Here is a 23,586-nt window from a genome sequence, read left to right on the forward strand (position 1 = left end):
AGTGGAGTAAAAAAATCTAACTTAATAACTAACTAAATAAATAAATTTAACAGGTAGGGATTATACACTGTAATATTTTGGCAATCCTTAAGCAAAAGGACCAACAGGTTGGATTATTAGCAGTATTAGTGGTCACTTTTCTTGTGTTCATGTAAACGTCTCCTTCTCCAGACTCACCTCTTATTCATAGAAAAGGATAGCAAGCACATTGATTGATTATAAAGTCCAAAATCTTGTTGCTTAGTGTTTGGCAAATCATAACTTGCAATCCATTTCTCCTTGGCAAACAAAGCGTTTCAAGTCATGATTCCTGGGATATGTGCACATCCTAAGAATTATGGCAGGGATAGTTTAGCCTGGTACGACAATTCCAAAGTTTTTTTGACTAAGCTAAACAACAAGATTTCAACTGATATGCACATAAAAAAAATAGAGAGAATTCCTCAGGCAGATCTAATATTGACAGTAATATTTAAAAACAGATAGTAAGAGAGAGAGAGAGAGAGAGAGCTTTCAATGAGGACAAATGCAATTTCCTTCAGATTTAAAAAGTATAGGAGCACATACAAACCGAGAGCATACTAACCAGACAGTGGTACCAAACTTCAGACAGATGACAAATTAATAGTGGATGTAGATCCAAGAAAGACACTGCAATAGAGCAATATCACAATGGAAAATAAAGGGAGCAGAAATGTAAATAAAAAGCCCAGATAACAGGAAGAAACATGGTTAAATGCCAAAAGAATAGACAAGGTGTAGCCTTCAACAGTGCTCAGCTGATGGAACAGCAGCAAATAGTTCATACTGGAATGACTAAGAAGATGCAAAGGAAATTACTAGCCAGTGTCAATCTTTGGCGAAGTTGCCACTAACTGCAAGATCCAAAGACACTCCAAGCAATACCTCATTTTGTCTTTCAGCAAACAATTAATAGCAGAGAGCACAGGCCCAGAAGGAGAAACTGTGGTTAAGAAAAAATACTGGGCCATTCAGTCATAATGTCAGTGTGACCAAGCTCTGAAAAGCTTGTTTTATGTACTGCTTTTTCCATCACCTGCACAACCTCTAGTTCTCATTTGCTTTTTTTCCTGAAGAGGCAAATTACAGCTTTTAGCAAACAAAAATAGAGCTGTGGGGTGTGGGGTGGTGGTGGTGGCAGAAGACTAATAATGCACCATTTGAATCTGAGACTCTTTCAAGGACGACTTCAGGTAACACCAAACCATGGTGTGGCATGATACCCGAGGACCCACAAGAAGGCATTTCTATGAATCTAGTAGTTCTGGATAATCATAAGCTATAACCAATAATGGTTACTCAAAATTCTAATAAAGACATAAAAACAGAACAAGAAGAAGAAGAAGAAGAAGAAGAAGCAGAAGAAGAAGAAGAAGATAAGGATATAGTTAGCAGAAAAGTCTAAAACAAAGCACAGCCTACTGCAAATGAAACCATTAAGCTAGTGGTTCTTAACCTTGGGTTATTCAGGTGTTTTTGGACTGCAACTCCCAGAAGCCTTCACCACCAGCTGTGCTGGCTGGGGTTACTGGCAGTTGCAGTTCAAAAACACCTGAGTAACCCAAGGTTAAGAACCACTGCATTAAGCAATCTTCAGAAGCTCTGGTAGTTCTATCTTTACACTGAACCACTTAGACACAGCTCTCTCAAAAAGGTCTTTTTGTGAAAGGAATTGAAGGGATGGAAGAGATGGAACCAATACTTTTTATTAATACCATGACAAACAGTGATGAGCACAGTGGGAAGCACTCAGAACAGAATAGAGTCATTAAACTGTACTGTAGACATCAGTAAGAAATATGTGGCCTTTAGATGATTCGAAACAAGTAGCCATGCTAATCTGTATCAGTATGCTAGCAAAAGAAAAAGTTAGGTTACTTACCTATAACTTTGGTTCTTCTAGTGGTACTCTGAATTCACACGAATGGGTTATCCTGCCCCTGCGCAGGAATGTCCGGAAGATTCTAGAGCTTAAGAAAAAAGAGTCAATTAGCTCCCCCCTGTGGGGTATATAAGCCCCTGCTCCTCCATCTTCCTTTCAGTTTCCTAATCCGCCGTTACCGTAAGTTAGATAAGCATGGTATCATATAACGGTACCGTGACGGATAGAGAGGAGGAAGGGAGGGATGTGTGAATTCACAGAGTACCACTAGAAGAACCAAAGTTACAGGGAAGTAACTTAACTTTCTTCGTAGTGGTCTCTGTGAATGCACACAAATGGGTGAATAGCAAGCTGTACTCACCGGCAGGAGGGCCGTCACGGTATCATAGATGACAGTATCGCCCATCCAAACGCCACATCATTTTTGGCTCTAACGTCCAGTCGGTAGTGTCTGGCAAATGTCAGAGGGGTAGCCAAGGTGGCTGCTTTGCAAATGTTCTGCAGTTGGACACCTTTGAATAGGGCTGTCGAGGTGGAAACCACTCTGGTGGAATATGCCTTTAAGCCCTCTGGAAGAGGTTTCTCGGCCAGCTGGTAAGCCAGGTGAATAAACTTAACAATCCACCGTGATACTGATTGAGAAGAAGCAGGAGCACCTTTGCGTGGTCCGTGATAACATAAAAAGAGACACGGAGAGCATCGGATGAACTTGGTGCGGTGTGGGTAGAAGGCAAGGACCCTTCTAACGTTGAGAATGAAGTTTGCGCTCCAGCTGTGTGGTTGGAGACGGAAAAAAGGTTGGAAGCACAATGGGCTTATTGACATGGAATTCTGACACCACTTTTGGGAGGAAGGAAATCACATGTATAAGGTAACCTTATCTGGGTGCATCTGTAGGTACGGAGGGTCCGACCTCAGGGCAGCAATCTCGCTTGCTCGTCTGGCTGAAGTAATGGCTACTAGGAATGCTGTTTTCAAGGAAAGTAATTTTTCAGAGCATGTAGCCATTGGTTCGAACGGAGGTTTAGTAAAAGCCTCTAGGACTAGCGGAAGGGACCATTGGGGTGCAATGGTTTGAGAGGGTGGTCGTATGTTTTCGAGACCTTTCAAGAATCTTTTAAGTGTAGGGTTGGAAAAAAGCCTTGCAGAGTATGAACGAGGAGGTTGGTGTGCTACAATCACTGAAATGTAAACTTTAAGCGTGGGGTTAGCAAGTCCCATATTGAAGAGATGCAGCAAAAAGGTAAGTACCGTACGTAGAGAAGCTGGTACCGTGGGCAAACTTAGTAAATGCTTTCCATTTGCCCTCGTAAAAGCGCGCGGTAGAGGGCTTTCGTGCATGGTCTAGCACCTCGCGGAAACGGGAGTTATCCCCCACGCCATCAGGCGAAGGGACCGAACATCGGGATGGAGGAGAGCTCGTTGTCCTGTGACAGGAGGGACGGTATCTGAGGTAGGTGATAAACTTCTTGTGCTATTTCTGATAGGTGAGCGAACCACGGTTGCCTTGGCCACCAAGGGGCGATGAGGATTGCTTCTGTACCGTATCGCATTATTCTGGTCACAGTCCTGAGAAGCAGCGGTATTGGAGGGAACAGGTACGTTAGTTCTCCTGGCCATGGTATGAGGAAGGTGTCTCCCAGGGAGGCGTCGTCCATGCCCGCTCTGGAACAGTATCGGGCACACTTGGTGTTGAGAAGGGACACAAAAAGGTCTAAGGCGGGCTGTCCCCATCGTTTGCAAATGTCTAGAAAGACTGTCTGGTCTAATGTCCACTCGTGTATTCTGGTAGGGAGCCTGCTCAAGTGGTCCGCTAGAGAGTTGTCCCTGGAAGCGATGTGGATCGCCTGTGGGAAAACGTCATGGGAGTGACACCAATTCCAGAACTTGATGGTCAGCTGGAGGAGACGCGTTGATCGCATTCCACCCTGCCTGTTGATGTAGTGCATTACTGTGGTATTGTCCGTTACCAGTTCCACAGCATGGCCCTGGATGCGAGGGAGGAAGGATTGAAAAGCCTTCATGACAGCTATCAGTTCTAGTTAATTGATGTTCAAGGTCCTTTGGGTTGGGGTCCAAAGACCGTGGGCACGGAGGTTCTGGCAGTGCGCGCCCCAACCTGAGGGGCTGGCGTCGGTGACGACCTGTATGGACAGGTAAGGGGAGTGGAACGGTCTTCCCCGTGACAGGTGGCTGGATCTGGACCACCAGGTGAGATGCCGCGCTATGAGAGGGGGGGATTCTCAACCTCTTGGACTGCTGGTGTGTCACAGGATCGAACTGAGTGATGAACCAAGACTGTAGGGGTCTGAGTTCGAGTCTCGCATACGGTACCACTGCGGTGGTGGATGCCATCAATCCTAGAACATGTTGAATGTAGTGCACTGTAAGTACAGCGCGCGGTCTGAGCTTGCTCACAGCTTTTTTGATCTTTCAAATTCGCTGTGGTGGAAGAAAGGCCTTTGTGCGAACAGAGTCCAGGGTTGCTCCTATGTAGGAGACTACTTGAGAAGGTATGAGATTGGATTTGTTTTGCATTGATTTTTAGTCCTAATTTCTTTAGAGTGGACAGGGTGAATCTCGTGGCTGAGAGCGCTTCGTGATAGGATCGGGCCACCAGAAGCCAGTCGTCGATGTAAGGAAAGATTTTTATCCTTTGGGTCCATAGGCATGCGACGACTGGTGCCATGCATTTTGTTAATGTCCTGGGGGCCGTTGAAAGCCCGAACGGCAAAGCAGTGAACTGGAAGGTATCGTGGTGGAACTGGAACCAGAGGAATTTTTGATGAGACGGGTGGATGGAGATATGAAAATATGCGTCCTGCAGATCGCTGGTGACAAACCAGTTTCCCTGAGACAAGAGGGGAAGAATGGAGTCAAGGGTGAGCATACGGAATTTCTTGTGAAGTATGTACCAGTTGAGGTCTCTTAAGTCCATGATGGGTCTTATGCCCCCATCGTTCTTGGGGACTGCAAAGTAATGTGAGAAAAATCCATCGGTACTGTCAGATGGAATTTGGATTATGGCCTTTTTAGATAACAGGGATGAGATTTCCAAATGCAGCTGCTTGGAAAAGGGAGTAGGCTTGATTGAATTTGGTGGAGGGATACGGAAAAATTCTATCCTATATCCATGTTGAATGATACTAAGGACCCACTTATCAGTAGTGATGTTTTTCCATTCTCGTAAGAATGGAGATAATCTTGTATACGAGGTAGATTCATGAGAATTGCTTACCCCTATGCTGAGTTTTGTGAAAGGACTGCTTAGGGCTACGAAAGTGTTGTTGCTTGAACAGCGGCGTAGGATGCTGCTGAACTTGGTAAGTGCGGTCCTGCTGTTGCTTACTGTATCGAGAGGGCTGGTACTGAGTAGACGATTGGTACTGTGGCTTTTTGTAGGCAAACTTTTTGTACCTATATGGCTGGTATGGTACGTAAGATTTCGTTGTCTTTCTCATCTTATGGATATTGTCCACAGTCTCATCAGTTTTAGAGTTGAACAGTCCCACAGCATCGAAGGGAAGTTCTTCGATCTTGGTTTTGGTCTCTTCAAGGATGCTGGCTGTTCTAATCCAAGTGTGGCGTCTAACAGCAATAGCAGTCAGCATAGATTTAGAAGCTATGTCAGCTGTGTGTTTTGCAGTAAATTGCTGTTGCCTGGTAAGGATGTTAGCCTCTTCATAAACGTTAAGGGCTTCTGCCTTTGCGGGGTCAGGTAGTGATTGCAGTACTGGAACTATCGTGTCCCACAAGTGCTTCTGATAGGCACTCATGGCGGCCTGGTAGTTAGCAATTTTAATCAGTACTGCGGCGAACGAATACAGCTTCTTACCAAAGGTGTCCAATTTCTTTCCATCTTTGTCAACAGGTGTAACTGATGATCTGGTACGTGATTTACACTGAGTAGTTTCGACCACAATAGAATTTGGTGAAGGATGCTGGGCCAGAAAGTCAGAGTCCAAACCATGAGTCTTATAGTGGTGCTCAAGCTTGCATGGCACCTGTATCAATGTAGGAGGTTTGTCCCAAGAAGATTTTACCAGCTCAAACAAAGCAGGAATGAGACTGAGGCTAGGAGGAGAGGTTTTGTCCTGCTCCATATCATGGAAAACAAGGTCCCGTTCTTGTTGAGGGATTTGTGCATCAAGCTGTAGGGTTTCCGCCATCGCATAATAAGCTGTGCATAAGATGAAAAGCCCTCTGACGAAGGCTGAGATGACAAGCCTTGGGCAGCAGTGTCAGGAGCGTCAGAGTCAGTGGAAACCGTAGATGGATTAGACGACTGTGAGGCAATCGAAGGAGAGCGTCTCGGTACTGCGTCTTCTGGTGCCATTTCCACATCCGATTGGGTGGACTGGGAGAAGGGCACAGCATCGTAGGCATCAGGACCGGAGTAGAGCATCGTGGCTCGAACCAAAGAGTGTCCTGCACTGTACTTAGCACGCTTGGGAAGTGCTGTAGGTACCGTGGGAAATTGCCTTTTACGAGATGGTGCTTGAGGCGTAGAAAATTCCTGTTGAGCATGTGGCTGACATGGGATAGAGAAAGCCACGGTACTTGTGCATGAGGCTCCGGCTGGTAGGTATAGCCTGGGTACGGACACGGTTGGAACGGACCATAAAAAGAGTGACCAAACGGTGGTAGTCCTTGCGGACGGTACCCATCGCCTCCATCTCGAGGCTGGTACGGAGCCGTATTTTTGCGTTTCGCGGTACACTTTCTAGGAGTTTCATGATCAGACTCCTGTTCAGATGCAGACTCGGTATCAGCCCGCCCTGAGTATCGAGGGCTTGAATGGGCAACGACCCAGCTGGCGTCTGGCTCAGCCTCAAATCAGCCTGAGTTTGGTATCATGCACATATGTTCCTGAGCCATCTGGCTAAAGGAATGTGCTCCTCTGCATGACAGAGTCCAATTGCTTCCCTCGAAGACTCCTCGAGCAATATTGAAGGAGCGGGAGGAGGTACAACAGGCAACTTAGCCGATTTCTTCGCACTCTTGGGCTTATCAGCAGCCTTCTTTTTTGCAGGGCGTGAAGGCGGTTTGGCTTTTGGAAGCGTCCTTAGCCTTAACCTGCCCAGAGACGGTAAGCAGCGGTTGATCAGCCGAAGAGTCCTGCTTAGAAGCCTCAGCACGCGGCGGGGACAGTGCTGTGAGGGAGGCGCTTTCCATGTTTGGAGACAGAGTCTTTTCGTAAAGGAAAGCTTGAAGTCTTTAGCGCCTCAGCTTAATTGCGTGCTTTGAAAAACTTTTGCAAGCAAGGCAAGACTGATCTTGATGCGATTCTCCAAGACAAAACAAGCATTTATCGTGTCTGTCTGATAAAGGGATTTTTTGAGAGCAGACCACACACTGCTTGAAACCCCGAGGGGCCATAAACAAAAGAAAAAAAGGGGGAATCTTTGATCGAGGGGGGGAAAACGTGACAGAACAAAAGAAGTAACTTAAAATCAGCAAGTTCTGTCAAATAACCGTTAAAGTAAGATAAAGTAAATAATAAAAACAAGAGAAAAAGGTAGCTAACTAGCTAAGTACTTAACGGTCGATAGCTCTGCTCTTCCTACGTCCTACAGGAACAGCGGAAAAAGAGGAACTGAAAGGAAGATGGAGGAGGTGGGGCTTATATACCCCGCAGGGGGGGAGCTAACTGACTTTTTTCTTAAGCACTAGAATCTTCCAGACGTTCCTGCGCAGACGCAGGATAACCCATTTGTGTGCATTCACAGAGACCACTACGAAGAAAAAGGCATTTTTTCTTTTGCAAACCTCCAGATGTTGCTGGACTACAACTCCCACCAGTGGAGTGAATACACAATATAATAATACTTTATTACACAGTGCAACACTATACAGATTTCCCCATATTGGCAGGCAAATATTGTAAGTGAAAAAAGACAATCAAATGTACATTCAGTTCTATTTGAGCAGTGAAAAGCTGTTACAAATTGACACAAAATGTCTGCTTTCAAATACCTTCCAAGTTTATTTTTCATTTTTAACCGTTTCATGAAAGCACAATCTAACATTTGCACCTCAGTGCAGCTGAGGCTATACATGACAGCTAGGTGGCTAACTGTTATGCACTACTCTGATCACAAGTACCAATGAATTTGTCGATATCAGTATCTCATGTACTCCTGGTAATTTATTTCTTCCAACTGCTTTGGCAGCAGTTCCCCCTTCACTTTCTAAAACTGCAGGTTCATCAAAGGATTTTTCTCCAAAGGAATATGTTATCTTTGCAACTCTTCAGTATAGTTCTTCCGTGTATTGTGCCTCCTTTCTCTTTATTTTGATTAGGCAGTAAGCAAAATCCTATTGGTATAAAGTTATGCCCTGAAGTCAGATGATGTAATCATCCAACATGATAATTATACACATCACTCTGTTTTTACTTTATTATCTGCTTTACACTGATTAATATTAATAATTTGTGGTGAATATCACAATCTGCTCCTGTTCTTGTTTTGGTAGAGAGAATACAGCTTGTCATCTATTACTTCCAATTATGTACTCTATTGGGTTTTTATATCGGTTCTTGGGAAATATCTTTGTGTATAGTCATTTGTTCAGTTTCCTGAGGTATGCACTTGCAATAAACAAGTTGTTGACCTCACAGAATTATGTGAGTCCTTCTCCTGTTTTGCTTCTGGATCTTAAAAGTTCTCCAACAACATTTGGTTCTGGCCTTTTCTCTACTTTTTGCATTCCAGTCACCTATGATGATTATTAGCCCATCTTATTTCAGTGTGTGATTAATTTTCTCCTGGACGCTTGCATAAAAGCTTTTATATTCTTCTTCAGCATCTGTAGTTGGAACATAGACTTGCATTATAGTTTATAACTGCTTGGGGTACATCTTGCTTCACTAGTAGCACCACAATATTTCTTCTGAGTGTGTCATTTCCAAAAGAAAACATTTTAAGAAGGATCCCCTCTCTGTTCTTGTGCAGTCTATTACATCCTCAGGTACTGACCAAAGGCTACAGCAAATGACTCTGTCAAAGGATTTATGAGACACTGCAGCATGGTATGGGATAACGTCAAGGATACATGGATGGGAGTGGGAAGTAAGAGGAAATGTAGGCCTGGCAACAAAAATCACTGGATAGCCAACATGTTCCTGCCTTGGAATTTATTAATTGCGGTGGCAATTAACATCCCATCAAGATTGAGGATATTCAGAGTACGGGTCACTTGACTTCACAGTAACTACTACAGGACTGCTTTAGCCATTAGCATCTATCTCTCTGTCAGATGCCTATTTTTCAAGTGTTTTTTTGTTTATTATTTATTACTTCAGTAGCAAAGTTGCCAAATGCTCCATTCTCTCATAAAACTAGCTATAGAGTCTTCTGCTAGCAAATGCACCTGGGTATAAATTTGAGTGTAACCTGTACACAGTTTCAGTATTAATTTTTTTAAAGGGTCAGAATATATTTAGGCTGCAGTCCTGTGACCAGAAATTTAGAAATAAGCCTCACTGATTTTCAAAGAACGTTCAAGTAAATATGCATGTAACTAGGCTGTAAACTGTACACACACCATAATATAAAGTTGGCTTATAGACAAAATGTTTCATTTATGCTATCTGTTGATCCTGTTATTCAAAATAGTTAGGTTTTCTGTTTTATTTAATTAGTGAAAGGGACAAAAACTGCATTCTGTTGTTTGACACCCTATAAAAGAATTGTAAGCAACACTCTAAATGATCTTTGCTGTTCTTCACTACATTACAAATGCCCACTGTCATTCTCTAACACGTACATGAACACAAACAAGTAGTTTTTTATAAAACAACATGTGCACAGGGACATCCAGCGTGGACTTTGTTATTTGTTCTCACTAAGTCCAGAAGTTCTGTTTACAATGTTAAGTGGATGGGATGGTTTCTGGTGTCGCAATTTCTCTAGTTATAACAAGACTACTTCTGCAAAAGAAGGGAAGTGTTGATTCTTAAGAACATTCAGATTCAAGCTCTGATACGTCTTTAGATTCAAGGCTATAAATACTCTCCAGACTTCTGCAAAGTGCCAGGAGTGATTTAGATGTTTTGTGTAGAAACATGGACCGATAACTTTTGTGAAAATTGCAATCAAAAATATAAGTGTTATTGTATGGTAGGCTTTTGGTCTGTACAGCCCCAGGTGGCAGATCTTTTACTGATAAAGATTTGGAACATGCTCCCTATAAAAACCTAGTCAACACAATTGACTGTTATTTAGCAACTCTTTTCCTATACCTTGCATGCATTTATTATAGCTGGAAGAATCTTTAATTTCTCTTGTCTCATGGTCTCACACTCCATAGTTTTTAAAATCATCAGTGTAGAATGTTGCTCGTTTTCAATTTATCACCAGGTACAGTGGTGCCCTGCATGACGATGATAATCCATTCCATTAAAATCGCTGTACAGAGAAACTGTCGTAATGCAAAAAACCCCCATTGGAATGCATTGAAAACCGGTTAATGCGTTCCAATGGGGAAATACCTCATTGTCCAGCGAAGATCGCCCATAGAAAACCACCAATCAGCTGTTTAAAATCACTGTTTTGCGAAGCTTCTGTCCGGAAAACAGCTGTTTTGTAAAGGGAAGCCAGCCATTTTGCGAAGCCGGAAAAATCGTTTTGCGAACAAACGGTTCATGAAGCAAGGACCTAATCAACGTAAAGTGAAAATCCCCCATAGGAAACATTGTTTCGCAATCGCAATTGTGATCGCAAAAAATCATCGTCAAGCGATTTTGTCGTTCAGTGGGGTAAGCGTCTAGCGGGGCACCACTGTAGAAGCATACAACATAAGCAGCTGTACATTAGTCTAGTGTCACTGACTACAGTGGAACCTCAACTTAGGAACTTAATACGTATTGGAACGGTGTTCATACGTCAAAACGTTCATAAGCTGATGCAAAATTCCCCATAGGAATGTATTCAAAATCATTTAATCTGTTCTGGCTGTTTTTGGTTCTTATGTAGAGGTGCCGTTTGCAAGTAGAGGCATTAGCTCCCATAGGAACTAACTATTGTCATTTAGTTGTGTCCAGTCTTCATGACCCCATGGACCAGAGCATGCCAGGCCCTCCTGTCTTCCACTGCCTCCAGGAGTTGTGTCAAATTCATGTTGGTAGGAACTACAGTGAGGTCTCGACTTACGAACTTAATCCATATTGGAAGGTGGTTCTTAGGTCGAAAAGTTCTTAGGTCGAATCTGCATTTCCCATAGGAATGCATTGAAAACCATTTAATCTGTATCTGCTCTTTTCCGTCCATAGAAACTAATGGGAAGCTGCTATTCCACCTTCTGCCACTAGAGGGGGATATTTTTTCTTTTTTTCCCTTAGGTTCAGGAAGGCAGGAAACAGTTTGCAAAGCACTTTACAAATCTTTTTTTTCAACGAAGCCAATTTTAAATCATGTTTTAAAGCAGTGATTCTTAACGTGCGTGATAATGCCCCCCAGGGGGCGATTTCATTTTTCAGGGGGGCATTAGAACGAAAAGGGGCAGCGTGGGGGCACTGGAGCAGAAGGGGGCGGTAGGGGGGCGCTGGAGCAAGTCAAACCTGTGAAGATGGCTGCAGCCTTTTTACAATGCGCATGAATATATATTTTCCTCCAATCTTAATTTAGTTTCAGAGTTTTCGTCTTGAAATTTTTAGTTTCTGCATTGCAGTTTGTTCTTATGCCCTTTTTATATTTCTTTTTGCGTCTTAAAATTCGCTTGCAACTAAATCATTAAATGTTACTTTTGGGGGGCATTTCATTTTCTTGGAATTGAATTTTGTTTTCAGGGGTCATTGGATTTAAGTGTCTTAAATAAATAAATAAATAAATAAATAAATAAATAAATAAATAAATAAATAAATAAATAAGATATCATCACCGCGGGGAGGGGGGGTGATGATAACTTCCTCAATGGCTCAAGGGGGCGTTTCTTTCAAAAAGGTTAAGAACCACTGTTTTAAAGCATGTTGTGCTGATTTTTTCAGCATAAAGACACACAGGCAGGCTTTTTAGGTGCTGAGGAAGCTTCCCCAAGCCCTCTTCAGAGCCAGCCCATCAGCTGAAAGGTGGGGATAGGAGGGGGCAGGAGCGGGGGGAAAGCACAAAATGGCTGCCAGACTCCCTTCTGGGTGTCGGCTTTTAGCTGTTTCCTGCTCTTTTTCCTGCTGTTTGGGGGCTACCAAGGCCTGGTAAGTGACTTTCTTTTATTTATTTTTAAGTTTCTGACCCTTTTTTCCCCTCCAGAAGCCTCTAAGGGAAGGGAGGGGGCACTTTTTTCCTGTTCGTAACTCGAGGGAAGTTCATATGTCGAGTCCTTATTTCCATAGGGTGGGTTCGTAAGTCGAGACCCCCCTGTAATGCAAAGCCTATTAAATCCTTACATTGCCACTAGGGGGAGACTTAGGTCAAAAAAGAAAGGCAAGAAAGGAGGGAGGGGCGAGGGAACACCTTCTAAACACAAGACTGTTTATCCCAAGCACCTTTTAGCTTAAAAAAGGGGGGGCAGGAGAACACCTTTCAAACAGAACATTTTTTTTTCCTTTGTAAGTTGAAACTCCATTCGCAAGTCAAAGCAAAATTTTGCGAACGGGGTGGTTCATAAGTCGAAATGTTCGTAGGTAGGGACGTTCGTAAGTCGAAGTTCCACTGTATTTGGGTTTGGCAGGTATCTGCCTGCACTTTCTTTTGTCACTTAAAAAAGGCTTACCAGGCCACAGGCAAAAGAAAACCTAGGGTTTCTGTAACAGCATTTGAGTAGCAAAGTTGTGCAATATTAAGTTGAAGTCACATTTAATTTTCCAGTGGCAGTTTGTAAAACTGGTACACAGGAAATTTGATTACTTAAAAGTCCTTCATATAGAGGTAAGATCAAAGCACATATACGGCTGATACATTTACAGTGGAAATAATTTTCTATCTAAAATTCAGCCCAGAAATATTAAGCACCTCAAATACCATACAGTTACTTGGATGTATTTAAGCTGGGAGGGAAGGCCCATTGAAAAACATCATTTATTGATGGAATGAAGAAACAAGAATAAATCATTTTACTAATGTATAAAATGAAAATGCTACATTTCCATTTTATATGGAAAATGCTACAGGAGGACCAATATAGCAGATCGCTCTCTAGTCGAAAATGACGTTTTGTGAGATAAGAAATAAAAGTTTCAACTTCTAAGCCAACTGTGGTTTGACATTGTGATTTATACCGTTTTATGCAATGTACATAATTAATTGGATTCCGGCAATTATAAACATAGTCACAGTGTTCAGACATTTTGCTGTGTTTCACCACTGTAAGCCTCTCTACTGAAACAGAAAAGCAGCACATACAACTCACAAACAAACAATATTTGTAAGCAATATAGCAAAGGGTCCCTACACTTCAAATATTAAGAGCCAATATATAAGACCGGGATGGTCACATGGAGGCCATTTTTGTATTACTGAATATGACCAGCATAATTTTTAGAAATGTTTAGCCCAGGGGTCTCAAACATGCGGCCTGGGGGCCATTTGCGGCCTGCTGGGTGATAGTTTGTGGCCCCCACCTTGCCTGCCCCCCCAAGTGCCCACGTGTCCTCTGCTGTCAAGAGTCAAAAAAAAGCCTCGCCTTGGTCGCCAGCTCTCCCCCAAGACAGCGCCTCTTGCACCCTCCATCCGGAACACCTGTCTGCTGGCTGGCAGGCTGCAGTTCTGGATGGAGGGTGCAAGAGGCGCTGTCTTGAGGGACAGGTAGCAACCGAGGAGTGCTGCCGGCCTTTTTCCCCGAGCCGCAGAGCGATGCCTGAGAGTGGAGCTCGCTCCCGGCCCATCCTCAAAGAAGAGCGCCTCCAAGCCACTACCACCTCCTCTGGGGAAGCGGCTCTCTTTCTCTTGGCACCCCCAGCACCAGCCTGACCAGTGGCCGCCTCAGCACCCGGCAGTGCTTCCTCCTCCTCCTCTTCCTTCAGCCGCCTCAGCTCTGGAGGCTGCCTGGGCTCCTCTTTTTGTGGTGAGGGTAGCCACTGCTGCTGAGTGCGCCTTTCTTGACAGGGGCCCTCAGAGGAAAGTTGCCGGACCTGTGTGTCTGTGTGTGTCTGTGCTTGCACGTGTGCACCTGTGGGGGGGTGCCCCTTCTGTTTAATTTTGCGGGTACCGGTGGAGGTTTTTCTCCTTTGGCAAGGTGATTCTGTGAGGTTTTTTTAAAATTTTATGTTGTGCCCTAGGCAGTTGCCAGTGGGCACTCCCTCCCTTCTCTGCTTCTTCGTCCTGCTGCTGCTGGTGGTAGTGGTATTGAAGAAGGAGCCGGACGGGGTCATGGCCTGTGACGAGGGCTCACATGTCCCCCCTCCTCCTCAGAGCCCCAGCCGGGCTTAGGAAAATCCTGGGCGGCTTCCTCCGGCTCTTGCTCTGCTTGGCGCAAAATCTAATGCGGCCCAGCCTCAGCCAGACTGTCTCCAGCGGCCCCCAGGTAAATTGAGTTTGAGATCCCTGGTTTAGCCCATGTACTGGCACATACAGAATGTCTGCATCCCATATTAGTCCTTCTGTAACGAGCATGCAACCAATAAGCTAAGCATGTTTTTTAAAATGAAACACAACTTACGAATCACATGAGCAATTTTTTACCCTATTTCCAACCGGCTTATTGTGGTGCAATGATTTACAGCCAATAACTCACTTAATCCATCAGGAAGGAATATTAGTACAGTATGTTCTGGAATTTCAACTCAGTTATGCTTTTATACATGCACGATTAAGAACTCACACAAAATATATAACACATTGATGAGAGCCTTATCCAACCATCCTGGTGATCTGCCCTTCATTTTTTGCTTTTGTACAGTGCATTCTGCTTTTTAAAAATGCAAAATAGAAAACAGCTGCATACCAGATTTAATAAAACAATTCTTTAAAGCAGTGGCCCCCAACCTTTGGCCTCCAGATGTTCTTGGACTACATCTCCCAGAAGCCTTCACCACCACCTCTGGTGGCCAAGATTTCTGGGATTTGAAGTCCAAGAACATCTGGAGTCCCAAGGTTGGGGACCACTGCTTTAAAGGGATCACACTGTAAGTCAGGGGTGGGCAATTAATTTCTATAGGGGGCCGCATGAAAAATCTGAACTGTGTTCTGGGGCCGAACCAACTTCACTTAAAAATAAAAGATAAGCAACTGATCAACTTTAGACAAAAAGCTATACTGTAAATGGTTTTGATGTTCAACTTGTTCAGTGAGAGAAATCCAGTCTGTCTTGGGCTTGAACAAGTGTTTGAACACTGGACTGGAGTGACGACCGGCGGGCCGGACAGGAGCGGCTCACGGGCCATATGTGGCCCTCGGGCCGCACTTTGCCCAGGTCTGCTGTAAGTCTAAACAAAGGGATCTATTTAAAGGGTTCACACTGTAAATCTGTATTAATTTAGACTAGCAGGTCATTTGATATATTGGTGACAGATCCATGAAAAGTTAAGAAACCTTCAAAATAAAAACTTCCTGAAAAGTATATGAAAATTATATGTAATGGCCAAACTCCTAAGGTGTAAATCACTTCTGCAATAATGTTACCTGCAGGAGGAGTCCAACAGTAGTTAAAGCTTTTCTCCAATGTAGGAGTGTAGCGTTCAGCCCTGCCCTCACCTGTCCGTCACAGCTAAGCAGTGGAAAAGGAACCAATGAGTGAACGGAAGGTGGTGCTAAAGGGGGAGGGGCTGGGATATAAAGGAGGGTGTATTGAGTATGAGGGTCAGTTTTGAGAGATCTGTGAGTATGTGAGACAGTGAGCAAGAAAGTCAGTGAGAGTAGGGTTCTGTGTGTCAGTGAGTTCAGTGAGTGAGAGAAATTTATTTATTTATTTATTTATTTATTTATTTATTTATTTATTTATTTATTTATTTATTTATTTATTGGACTTATATACCGCCCCATAGCGCTACAAGCACTCTCCGGGCGGTTTACAATTTTTTAATTATACAGGCTACATATTGCCCCCCCCCAGCATGCTGGGTACTCATTTTACCGACCTCGGAAGGATGGAAGGCTGAGTCAACCTTGAGCCGGCTACCTGGGATTGATTTGCAACTTGTGATTTACCTATTATATATTACTGATCAAATAAACAAGTTTAAGTTTCAAAGCAACACATGTCTCAGTAAATAATTGGTACTGAATTGGTATTGGTGGCAACAACTAAAGAAGAAGAGTGAGCACCTCCTGGAGGCCTGAGATAATAGAGGCTTCAGCGAGCTCGCAACAGGAGTTTGCATGATTCTCCTTCAATCGATCTCACTGCTCATGAAGTGGACGAACCTTAGGATGAAAGGAGCAACTCTTTAACTGCCAGCAACCTCACTGTGCCAGATGATGTTACCACCACCAACAGAATACCAGAAATCAGTGAGTTCCTGCTTTGATTTCAGGGCTTGTCTGAAAGAAAAGTGCAGGTGAGTTGCAGGGAAGTTGTGGGAGCTATGGAATCAAAGGAAGTACTCTTTAATTACTGCCTGTCTCTCCTGTTAATGACATAATTGCTCTTCTGTGTCTGTAATATATGCTACAGGATTTTGACCTATATAGCACTAATACATAGTGATATATCTCTTATCTCCATATGTGACTATCCATGAGCGGAAGTAATCTTTAGAGGACCTCCTTCAATATATCCTCACAGTCACATCAATTAAACACAAAAGGATCCTACTTAGTCGTTTGGTGCTGGCTATTTCCACAAGGAAACTCGTCTTTGGATTTCCAGACAAAGGCATTTTTATTCAGGATCTGTAATATATTTTAAATTCTGCTTTGACTAAACAAAAGCACCAAGAGATACAGTCATGGCCAAAAATATTGGCACCCCTGTAATTCTGTCAGAAAATGTAACCCTCCTCCCAGAAAATTGTTGCAGTTCCAAATGTTTTGGTACTCACACGTTCATTTCTTTGGTTTGCATTGGAACAATAAAAAAAAAAAAAAAAAAACAGAAGAAAAGTCAAATCTAATGCAATCCCACACAGAAACCCAAAAAATGCACTGGCCAAAATTATTGGTACCCTTAACTTAATATCTGATAGCCCCCCTTCGGAAAAAAATAACTGAAATCAATTGCTTCCTGTAACCATAAATGACTATCTTACACCTCTCTACTGGAATTCTGGACCACTCTTCTTCTGCAAACTGCTCCAGGGCCTTCAGATTTGAAGGATGCCTTCTCCAAACTACTGTTTTGAGATCTATCCACAGGTGTTCTCTGGGATTCAGATCTGGACGCATTGCTGGCCATTTCAGAACTCTCCAGTGCTAACTTGTAACCATTTCTGAGTGCTTTCTGAAGTGTGTTTTGGGTCATTGTCCTGCTGGAAGACCCATGGCCTCTGGTGGAGATGCAGTTTTCTGACATTGGCCACTACGCTGTGCCCCAAATTTCTTTGGTAATCATCAGATTTCATGATACCGTTCACACAGTCAAGGCATCCAGTGCCAGAAGCAACAAAGCAACCCCAAAACTTCTTTGAACCTCTACCATGTTTGACTACAGGAACTGTGTTCTTTTCTTTGAATGCTTCATTTCTTTTTCTGTAAACAGTGTCATGATGTCCTTGACCAAAAAGCTCTACTTTTGTCTCATCTGTCCACAGTACGTTCTCCCAGAAGGACTGTGGTTTTGTCACATAAGTTTTGGCATACTTATGTGAGTACCAAAACATATGCAACTGCAACAATTTTCTGAGAGAAGGGTTGCATTTTCTGACAGAATTGCAAGGGTGCCAATATTTTTGGCCATGACTGTATCTAGTTTTGTTTGTTCTTGCTGTTTCTAAACATTTAGCCACTATTGTATCTAAAGCATCACAACCCATTTTCTCATTGTTTTAAGGAGATATGTTTAAATGATTATAATATTATTTTTAAATGGTAACATCTCCAAACGTGGCCACTACTACAACTTTAGCCAGCCAGCTTTCATTAATTCACAAACCAAATCTTTACTCTATTTTGGGCCAGACTGACAAGAGAATAAAGCCATGGTCTGAAAGAAGAGAGGAATAAAGAAATATATTATTGTCGGTTTCATTTCCTCAACCTAAACTTTTTATTTTTAACTGAAGTTTAAAATTATTAGGGTTCTTTATTTTTCTAATGTTTTATACACACACATGCGCACACCAGGTCTCACTCACTCTTAACAAAATAATCAAGATAACTGTACAACAGAGCAAGAATGGGGAAACTAGAATACATGAATAGGAATGCAGAGGAAAGGAAACCATGATGTGCAAACAAAAAGCACTGGCAATTCCAATCTATAGTTCTGCACATTGTGATTAAATCCATATTTCTACAAGTAATTTCAAATGTTCTTCATTTTAGGATTCCGAAGAGATTTTGATTTTAATGACAATAAATTGAAATAACTTTAGAAGATTGGGGGGGGGGAATGAATGTTGATACACTTTCCATTTCAAGCCCAACTAAGTTTCAAAAAGTCTCTTGATTTTGCATTTTCTATGTATTTTAATAGGTTAGAGACTAATGCATTTGGGGACTTCATTCTTAATATTTGTATGACAGTTACTAAAGCAAATGCCTGAAAGTTTTCAGCAGCAGCTCGCTGGGACAGGTACAGACATGGCCGAAATACACTGATTTGTCTCTGGAGAGATGTTTACAGGAATTAAAGTTCAGTACAGGCTTCAGCATGAATTGCTTTTTAATCTTTTTTTCTTTTTTTGAAAAATTCCTTTAGTATCTGAAATGAGCCCCATTTTTAGCTTCAAAAAGATCTTTCGGAAGAAATAAATGGAGGGAGAAACCCTTTTAAAAACATAAAGCTTATTATCTAGCTAATACATTTTAACCCATCCCTTACTAACACATCAATAGAATTTTTTTTATTGTAATGCAATGATGAGTCTGAAAGAGTAAGTCTCAGATAGAACACAGATCTTGATATGTCAAGCTAATTAAGAATTTGTGGGTTCCCAAATTTTTAGTTTGTGTGTTTTTAAGACGAGAATTTAAAGTGTATGGGTGAGAGAAAATGGTCATAATGTTCTACAGTACTTACAAACACATGGACATGCTACTGATGAGACATCTGCTAAATGCACAAGTTTATCCAAACCCTTAAACACTGTCTTATCTTGTCAGACATCCACAACATCATACTAAACAGTATCACAAATGTCATAGTCGGAAATCACAAACACTTTTACAGTTGACAAAATACTACTGATGTGAAGGAAATCTGATTCAAAAGCAACATGCTTAAGATATTGCTGCAGAGGTCACACGTACATTCACCTCAGAGGTTTCTGTCCACATTGAAGTACTTATACAGCATCTACACATGTAAGCAGTACATCAAAAGAGGAAATTCCCTGTGCAGCTTTTTGGCAGCACAGATTTTTGATTTCAGAGCATCTATTGCTCAATAAACCATTCCAGATATTTCAACAAGTGTCTTCTTGCAACAATTAAGCACCCAAGAGATTGGCAAAGGCCACAACAATAACAACAACAACAGTTCTAAGAAGTTCCTCAAATATTAATCAGTGTTTGGGATTTGCAAATCAGCACAGAACAGACTAGACAACAGGTTTTCAAACATAAATGTCAGCCATCCAATTAGTTGGAGAAGTAAAGGAGAAAAACATGAGAGCGAGTAAATACTGTGCCACCTTAAAGACACATTTATTTCAGTGTGAGCTTTCAAAAATCATTTCTTCTAGTATCTGAAGTGGACTTTGACCCAAGAAAACTTGTAATAAAATCAATCTGTTAGGTTTTTTTAAGTGGCACAATAGTGTGTCTTTCCCTTCCCCCCCTTCAATTAGTTAGATAAACTAACACAGCTACTTCTCTGGCAGTTCAAGTAACTTACACTTTACACTGATCCTCAGTTAAAAAGTCAAGCTAGCAAACTAACCAGTAAATAATTCATGTTACAATACTGCAGGATTTTCTTTTATTGCTCTTGGTCTTGCTATAAGCATCAATATATTTATGTAGTCGTACAAAAATCAGAGCAATCAAGTCTAAAATTCAGAGCCCTCAAAAGGTGTCCAGTATTGCCAACATTTCCTGAACACATCGTAATTTAAGCACAACAGCTCCTTAACAATGAGAGGATGACTGCATGTTAAATCTTGCCACCCATGGCACTTTATATAGTTCCATTTGCTGATACAGTATTGATCATAACCAATCACAAAACAATTTATAAACATTGACCAACTCTCAAAGAATTTTTTTGATTAAGAATCACATGATTACAAAGAAAAACCTCATACAATACATTAAGAATATATTGCTTGTTAGCTAGTTTTTTTTCAAAAATGTATTTCCACATCTAATCATTGGATCAAACAGCTTAATCTACAGTAAAGTTTTATTATGTGATCATAGACTCGATTATACAAAGATAAATACTTAGAACAAATACATAGTATAGTATAAAATCTTGCTATAGCATTTTGCAAATTCTCATAGCTGAAAATAAACACTTAATCCTATGCATGTCTACTCAGAAGCAGGCTCCTCTTAATTTGCTGAGATTTACTTCTAGGAAAGTATATATACAATGGCACCTAGAACAGCAATCTTTAATGCATCTGATGGTAGAAAAGAATTTGTGGGACTTACTTTTGCATGCAAGCAGGACTGGACTACAAATGGTTTTATTAAACTGCTTTATGAGCTTCTAATTTTACTACATACAATAATAAATGTACAGACATTAGGCTCCTATAGTTCATCTATAAATGAACAGTGCCCAGGTTTCAGAGCTTCCAAACAGACACACCCATCAACAGGATCCAAAGGACTTATCTGACAACAAAGACCCAGAGTACAGTATCAAGAAACTTGCATCTGGAAAGACTGGCCTTTAGACCACTGCTACACTGGGCTCATCATGAGTCTCTAAATGGTGGTTTATCAGCTGCAGAAGCTCCAGGGAAGGCAACAACTCTAGGTCCCAGTAAGCTATTCACAGTGTTGTGCTCTGAGGCCAGACTCCAAAGTATTCACCAAGAAAGCATCACATTATTCTTTCAAAATTACAATTAATGCCTAAAGAACTGTGAATGCAAATTATATGGCACATCTATACATTGTCTATAGAACACAAAACAAGATACAGTATTGTACGAAAAAGCAACTATACAATTAAACTTTTCAGTAGATTTTAAGTACTAACACAAACAAGTTAAGATGAACTTATTCATATGTTAGATTCAACTTGAAACAGATGTACATATTACCTTACAGGTTTATCATCACTTAAATATAAACACAACTTAATATAACTGTGTAGGATTCAGCCCTGCCCTCACCTGTCCGTCACAGCTGGGCAGTGGAACATCAGCCAATGAGGGGACAGGTGGTGCAGAAGGGGGAGGAGCTGGAATATATAAATGGGTGTATGAGGTAAAGAAGAGAGATTAGAGAGAGATTTTGTGAGAGTGAGTGAGGTGTGTGTCTATGGGCCTGTGAGCCAAACAGTCAGTGAGGGAAGAGTCTGTGTGTGTCAGTGAGTGAGAGACCTTGATTAACATTTTGTGATTTACTTACAGTACTTTATTTTGTTAAACCAATAAACAAGTTTTTGTTTTGAAACAACACTTGTCATTTTAAATATTGGATGAAGTTGGTGGCAACTACTTGAGAAGAGGAGTGAGCACATACTGGAGGCCTGAGTTGGTAGAGGCTTCAGTGTGCCCGCTACAAACTGTAACTGCACAATTTGAAGGACTTTGGGAATGAAGACAATGGATTAGAACCATAGTAGATTCATTTGCTTCATATTCTTGTTGTTTCTCCTTTGCTACAGGATATGTTATTGTTCCTATCTTGACTGTGGGTACAACTCGATGCAAAGATGTGCTGCACCCAAATCATTCTTCAAGGTTCTGTTCCCTACAGGTTCCTCATTTCATATTCAGAAAGTTGGGTATGTGGCTGTGGAGCCAAACATTGAAATGAAGGTCTGATTCCCCCCCCCCCCCCATTTATCGCAGGAAAAGAGTTAGCCTGTGTAGCCTTCAAAAGGCTGCACAGTCCCAAAGGAACAGAACAGTTAACAACTTCTAAGTACTCTGTATCTAGAAAGCCTATTTTTTTTAAATACCTATACTATAAACAGGGTTTAAAAATATGTGCAGCCTCATTAATTGTGGCACTTTTAAAATGATGAGGAAAGGAACCAAGAAAGACATTAAATACCACATCCATTTGTAAGTCCTTATTGATTTCCATAAAGTACAGATGCTAATAAATTTATTTATTTTCACCTTAAAAACTTAACTGGGGGAAGGAGAGATAGGGATTAGCACAAGACCTGAAAAGAAAACATATTTTCTTAAAGAAGTATGCAAGTAATATTTGGATACATTCTCTGTCAAGATCTTACTCTATTATCCTCTTCCACAATTTGACACTTACAGTACTGACTTCTCCTGATACTAATAGCTCTCCAGTCATGGGTGTAGGGCATAGGTCGGGGAACAGGGATAAATTACCCCAAATGGGGTAAAAGTGAAAATCCTGGGGGTAATGAGCAGGCTGCTACCCTCCTCCCTCTCACCCACCCCCACCCTCTGCAGCCAAAGCTTTAATTGTAAACCACCTCGCCCTGTTACTTCCTTCGTTGAAGCAGGGCACTTCTAAATGCTCCGTTGTTCAGAGATCAGGGAGATAAGCTTCCCTAATTGGTTGCAGCTGGGGATTAGCCCGGGCAATCAGTCAATCCGGGGCTTCTGAATGACTGCTTCCTCCGGAAGTGACTGCAAAGCAGCAGCAGGAGGGAAAGGAGCAAGCAAGGGAAGGAGGGAAGAAAGAAAGGTGCGAGAGACCGAGGACTTCATCAAGCTTATTTAATTGTACAAAATGGAGGGTGAGGGTGAGGGTGAGGGTGAGGGTGTGTGTGTGTGTGTGTGTGTGTGTGTGTGTGTGTGTGTGTGTGAGAGAGAGAGAGAGAGAGAGAGAGAGACTACTCAGAACTGAAAATGAACAGGCAGGCAAGCAAAAGAGAAACTGAATTAAGGCGGGGGGAAGGGTGACATTTTAAGGTGCTCTCTAGGTTTATCATTGCTTTCCTCCCAAGAGGCAGGCATCTTTGAATTTCATGGCTGCTGTCTCCATCTGCAGTGATCATGGAGCCCAAGAAAGTGAAATCTGTCACTGCCTCCATCTCTTCCCCTTCTATTTGCCAGGAGGTGATGGGACCAGTGGCCATGATCTTCCTTTTTTTTAAGTTGAGCTTCAGACCATTTTTTTGCACTCTCCTCTTTCACCTTCATTAAGAGGTTCTTTAATTCCTCCTCGCTTTCTGCTATGCTTTTGCATAGTCAATGAAGCAGAAGTAGATGTTTTTCTGGAACTCTCTGGCTTTCTCCATAATCCAGCGCATGTTAGCAATTTGGTCTGTAGTTCCTCTGCCCCTTCGAAATCCAGCTTGTACTTGTGGGAATTCTCGGTCCATGTACTGCTGAAGCCTGCCTTGGAGGATTTTGAGCATAACCTTGCTAGTGTGTGAAATGAGTGCAATTGTATGGTAGTTAGAGCATTCTTTGGCACTGCCCTTCTTTGGCATTGGGATGTAGACTGATCTTTTCCAATCCTCTGACCACTGATGAGTTTTCCATTGATGATGATAAAAAAGCACACTGGTCCTTTAATATTGGGCTATGTATGGCA

General features: G+C 42.0%; 1 protein-coding gene across 20 annotated transcripts in view; it reads right to left on the minus strand.

The window, feature by feature from the left end:
- NCOA2 (nuclear receptor coactivator 2) overlaps positions 1–23,586 on the minus strand; it is a 192,424-nt gene that overhangs the window by 115,848 nt on the left and 52,990 nt on the right. For 4 of the 20 annotated variants that reach the window (XM_072999019.2, XM_072999017.2, XM_078393818.1 and 1 more), the window contains exon 3: positions 21,225–21,292. The exons of the other annotated variants lie outside the window; for them this stretch is intronic. The gene's annotated coding sequence lies outside the window, so the exon portion shown is untranslated. The remainder of the gene's footprint in view (positions 1–21,224; positions 21,293–23,586) is intronic. 20 annotated transcript variants of the gene reach the window in all.

The sequence above is a fragment of the Pogona vitticeps genome, chromosome 4 (genome assembly GCF_051106095.1).
Source record: "Pogona vitticeps strain Pit_001003342236 chromosome 4, PviZW2.1, whole genome shotgun sequence".
Taxonomy (NCBI): Eukaryota; Metazoa; Chordata; class Lepidosauria; order Squamata; family Agamidae; genus Pogona; species Pogona vitticeps.